Below are 5,955 nucleotides of genomic sequence, written 5' to 3'. Positions count from 1 at the left end.
GTTAGCCAGGATGGTCTCGATCTCCTGACCTCATGATCTGCCCGCCTCGGCCTCCCAAAGTGCTGGGATTACAGGCGTGAGCCACCACACCCGGCCCTTTTTTTTAAAAATATATTTGTTTATTTTGAGACAAAGTCTCGTTCTTTTGCCAGGCTGGAGTGCAATGGCACGATCTCGGCTCATTGTAACCTCCACCTCCCAGGTTAAAGCGATTCTCCTGCCTCAGCCTCCTAAGTAGCTGGGACTCCAGGCACGTGCCACCACGCACAGCTAATTTTTTTGTATTTTTAGTAGAGACAGGGTTTCACCATGTTGGCCAGGATTGTCTCGATCTCTTGACCTCATGATTTGTCCGGCCTTGGCCTCCCAAAGTGTTGGGATTACAGGCGTGAACCACCACGCCTGGCCGAGTGGTGGTATTTTTAAAGAAGCACAGGCCATACCTGCAAAAACAATAAAAGTTGAAAAGGAATTTCTTTCTATACTGTTATTTCTTAAAGGAGATACAATTAATAACCCCAGTAACATTTCCAGAGCCCTCCTTTGGCTTCTACTTCTCATTTCTCACTTCTCTCCTCAGTTCTCTCTCCTGTGGCTGGTCAGCAGAGCTTTTACCATTCTCACTCTCATCTGCTCAGCTGAGCTTGGCTGAATCATTCCATGGGCCAGCCTCATATCCTTTGGTAAAACATGGAGACTTATGTGACATTTTCAGAGAAGAACCATAGTTGAGGAAGGCCAGGCCAGTGTAGGTGGAACAATGTCTCTCTTACCAGATAAGAAAGAAGTTGGTTCCTGACCTGCAGGTGTGAAGTTTTCTGATGTCCCCCGATTTCCTTTTCCCAGGAGTCACCAGCTTCCACAGGATTTAGTGAGGATGTATCCTGCTTCTGACATCTTAGAATCCAGCATCTTGACAGACAACAGAGAAGATCAAAGATAGAATGAACCAATTACATTCTAGAAAAGGCTGTTGACTAGAACTTTGTTTAGGGATAGTGGGAAAAATTAAATGCTTCAATATATATTATGGAGATTATTATGACTGACAAAGATAGGGCACTGTATTCAAATGAAGGTCCTAGCAGGAAACAGATCATACATTCTGTCTGTCTGTCTGTCTGTCTATCTATCTATCTATCTATCTATCTATCTATCTATCTATCTATCTATCTATCTATCCATCCATCGATCGATCGACAGTCTCATTCTGTTGCCCAGGCTGGAGTGCAGTGGCATGATCTTGGCTCACTGCAAACCTACAGCTCCCAGGTTCAAGCGATTCTCGTGCCTCAGCCTCCGAGTAGCTGGGACTAATGGCATAAACCACCAGGTCCGACTAATTTTTGTATTTTTAGTAGAGACAGAGTTTTGCTTGTTGCCTAGGCTGGTCTCAAACTCCCGAGCTCAGGTGATCCGCCTGCCTTGGCCTCCCAAAGTGCTAAGATTACAGGCGTGAGCCACTGCGCCTGGCCCAAATCATGCATTCAAATTGGCAACTGAAGATAATTAATAAAAGGCTATTTACTAAGGTATTGGCAGGATAATAATAAAGAATGTTTTACTGGTAACAAAGGATAGCACAGTGCCCTGGAGCAAGCTGCAGAAGGGAGCCATGACCATTCTTGGGCACAGCTCTAAAACCTGGGGAGGCAGCCATGTGGAAAGGCTATGGCCTTCAGTGGAGAGACGCAGCCAGTTTGTGCATTGGGAGCCTGGGGAAAATGCTATGTGCCTGTTGATCCCTATTGATCCCCTATTGGGGAACCCAACCAGAAGCCTAGGGCAAGCAGCAGGGAAAGTGTAAGGGGAGGGACAAATGGAAAATAACTAGCAGAAGACATTTTCTCTGACTCATTGAAATATTTTTTTGTTTCACTGTCTCTTTTCCTAACAAGAGGCATTTCTCAAGATTCCATTTACAGGAGTCTTCTTATGCTGTGTCTTTCAATAAGCTTGTGTAAATGAAAGTGAGATCTTTCTCCTTTCTGTTCTCTCTCAACTTCCAGGTTTTCATTTTCAATTGCCTATTGTATATTTTCAGTGAGGCATAGATTACTAGCTCCATCTCTTCCTTCTAACAGAGTGCAATTTCTCGTCAAGGCTCTTAATAGTCTTCATCTGGTCTTTCCTTTATATACGTTAAGTTCCTAAATCCCATTAACTTTGTATCGCCTTAATCTCTCTTTGCTTCCTACTTCTGCCATTATTTCAACACTTATAATCTTATTACAGTAATCTCCCAACTGGTCTTCCTGCCTCTAATCTCTCCTAATCTATCCTATATACTGGGATATTGCTTGCAAATTCTTTAATGTCTTTCTGTTGCCTAGCAAATAAAACAGAGACCCCTAAACCTAATATCCTAGGCCTTCTACCGTGAGGCCACTGCATGTTTCTGGCTTGATACTAACTGCTTTCCTTCATACACCATGCTCCTTTCAAAGTATGCTTTATAAAATGTAACTTTATCATATTTATCATGCTCATATTACTTTTTTCTTTTTCTTTTGTTTTGTTTTGTTTTTGAGACAGAGTCTCACTCTGTTGCATGGGCTCGAGTGCAGTGCTGTGATGTCGGCTCACTGCAACCTCCGCCTCCCGGATTCAAGCAATTCTCCTGCCTCAGCCTCCTGAGTAACCGGGATTACAGGCGCCCATCACAACGCCTGGCTAATTTTTGCATTTTTAGTAGAGACAAGGTTTCGCCATGTTAGCCAGGCTTGTCTCCAATTCCTGGCCTTAAATGATATGCCTGCCTCACCTCCCAAAGTGCTGGGATTACAGCTGTGAGCCACTGCGCCCAGCATTCATATTCATGATCACCTTAAAAAATTCTTCACTTTTGTTGTCATGGAGGCCAGATGAGTCATCTGCAAGTTAGACACCTATAGTTTATCTGAGTCTGAACACTTCAAAATACCCCACATTCGAAATGTCCCACATAACCAATATACCCCATTGGCTCCTTAGTCTCCTTGTCCTGTGGTTCCTCCACAGGATTTCAATTTTCCCTCCAGAGTTTTACTTGATGCTTGATGGTGCATCCTGGCTTGGAAGCCCCTGGACTTTGACATGCTCTGGGTCTTTTCGCCTCAGTGCATGTTTGTCTACAAACTGAGCTCTTCCAGCTGCTGTCGTCACAAGAAACAGCTGGCAGTCTATATGGAGGCGTCTCTAGCATTCCTCACCCACCTTTAATTTAAAATAATTATTTTAAAATAATTTCAAATTTGTAGAAAAGTTGAACGTACAGTACAGTTTTTTCTTCTAGAACCATTAGATGCTGATGTGGGACTTTATCACTCTGAAATACTTTAGTGTATATTTCATACAAACAAAGGTGTTCTTCAAAATAACCATAGTATACTCATCAAAATAAGAAATTAATGAGATTTATTAATCCGAAATTGGTACAGTGACACCATCTAATTCTCTCGATTCTATGCGTTTCGTCAATTATTACAATAATGTGCCTTACAGCAAAATAATTCAGTTCACAATCATGCCTTCCATTTAGTTGCCATGTCTCTCCAGACTCCCTTTTTTTGCAAAAGTTCCTAAATTTTTCCTTGACTTTGATGACCTTGACCTTGATAGTTTTGATGAATACATGCCAGTTATTTTGTAGAATACCGTTCAATTTGAATCTGTTCAGTAGTTTTTTTGTTTTTTCTTTAGACAATCTTGCTCTGTCACCCAGGCTGGAGTGCAGTGGTGCAATCATGGCTCACTGCAGCCTGGACCTCCCAGGCTCAAGTGATCCTCCCCCTCAGCCTCCCAAGTAGCTGGGTCCACAGGCGCATGCCACCACACCCAGCTAATTTTTGTGTAAGTTTTGTAGAGATGGGTCCTCATTGTTTTGCCCAGGCTGGTCTCAAACTCCTGGGCTTTAGCGATGCTCCCACCTTGGCCTCCCAAAATGTCAGGATTATACGTATGAACCACTGCACCTGGCCTGAATGGTTCCTCATGATTGAATTCAGGTTATGTAGGTATCCTTGGCTGTGATGATGCTATGTTTTTCTCATAGAATCCTATCAGGTGGCAAATGATTTTTTCTGGGTCCCGTTATTGATTATTCTCATTGTGATTACTTGATTGATGGTGTCTGTGAGGATTCTCTGTTATAAAGTTATTCTATTCTCTTTTGTAGATAACAAGTATTTTTGGAGAGACACTTTGAAACTGTAAATTCTTTATCAGACGCTTAATGTACAGTCATGCGTTGCTTAATGACAATCCCTCCTTTCTAGAATACTTCCTGAAGGACCTGCTTGAGGCTGTTTTACAGTGAACTAAGTAGGAGTATACTCTAAAATAATGACAGAACTGTAGTGAATACATAAACTAGGAATAGTCATTTATTATCATTTTCAAGTATAATGTACTATACATAATTATATGTGCTATACTTTATTTAATTGGCAGCGCAGTAGGTTTCATTACAAAAGTGAGTAATTGTTTGTGCTACAGTGTTACAATGGCTGCAGAATCATTAGGTGATAGGAATCTTTCAGTTTCATTTTAATCTTTTGGTATATAATCTTGGCAGTAAGTTACAAAGTGAGTAATAAGTTGTGTTACAATGTTACAATGGTTGCGACATCATTAGGTGATAGGAACCTTTCAGTTCCATTTTCATCTTTTGATATATAATCTTGTACTGTTGTTTAATGTGGTCTGTCATTGACAGATATGTTGTTATGTGATGCATGACTGTATTCATTTACTGCTGCTGCTGCTGCTGCTGTTGCTGCTGCTTCTGCTGCTTCTTCTTCCTTCTTTCTCCTTCTTCTTTTTCTTCTTCCTTCTTTCTCCTCCTCCTCCTTCTTCTTCCTCTTCCTTTTTCTTTTTGAGATAGAGTTTTGCTCTTGTTGCCCAGGCTGGAGTGCAATGATGCAATCTTGACTCACTGCAACCTCCGCCTCCCGGGTTCAAGTGATTCTTCTGCCTCAGCCTCCTGAGTAGCTAGATTATAGGCATGCACCATCACGCCTGGCTAATTTTGCATTTTTAGTAGAGATGGAATTTCTTCATGTTGGTCAGGCTGGTCTCGAACTCCCGACCTCAGGTGATCCACCTGCCTCCGCCTCCCCATTTACTTCTTTAAACCAGTGTGGAATCCTGCTTTTCTGTTGTATTCACTGGGATATAGCCTATTTTTACTATCATTATTTCAGTACTCAAATTGTCCTAGATTTGGCCCATGGAAACCCCTTCAGGCTAACTTCTGTATCCTTTTGACATGTCCCTGTTATTCTTTGAGGACTTGATTACTTTCTAAGATATCCCAGTCTCATCTTGTAGTTTTCCTCTTCCAGTCTTGGAATCAGCAGTTTCTCTGAGGATCCCTTTTTCCTTTCAGTGGAGAAAAATATTTAGAAGCCAAGATCTGGGCACAAGGTATGCTTGTTGCCATTGAGGAGTTGCTGCTCCCAGTCGTCTCAAGGGAGAGTAAGGGAATATGTGTATACATACATATATAGATCTATGCACTTTTACACATATATGTGTTTTGTTTGTTTTTGAGACGGAGTTTTGCTCTTGTTGCCCAGACTGGAGTACAATGGCGCAGTCTCATCTCACTGCAACCTCCACCTCCCAGGTTCAAGCGATTCTCCTGCCTGAGCCTCCTAAGTAGCTGGGATTACAGGCACATGCCACCATGCCCGGCTAATTTTGTGTTTTGGGTAGAGATGGGGTTTCACCATATTGGCCAAGCTGGTCTTGAACTCCTGACCTCAGGTGATCTGCCCTCCTTGGCTTCCCAAAGTGCTGAGATTACAGACATGAGCCACCACGCCCAGCCACATGTATTGTTTTTATATCTAGTTCTTACCTATCTCTCTTGAAATTATAAGTTCATATTGATATCTCAGATCCTCATCTAATGTCTCCAGTTTCCTTCTTTTCATATTTGTTTACTTCCTGAAAATCAGAAATGTAGGTCCC

This window comes from Mandrillus leucophaeus, unplaced genomic scaffold (assembly GCF_000951045.1).
Source record: "Mandrillus leucophaeus isolate KB7577 unplaced genomic scaffold, Mleu.le_1.0 Scaffold1105, whole genome shotgun sequence".
NCBI lineage: Eukaryota > Metazoa > Chordata > Mammalia > Primates > Cercopithecidae > Mandrillus > Mandrillus leucophaeus.
This window is presented reverse-complemented; position numbering follows the sequence as displayed.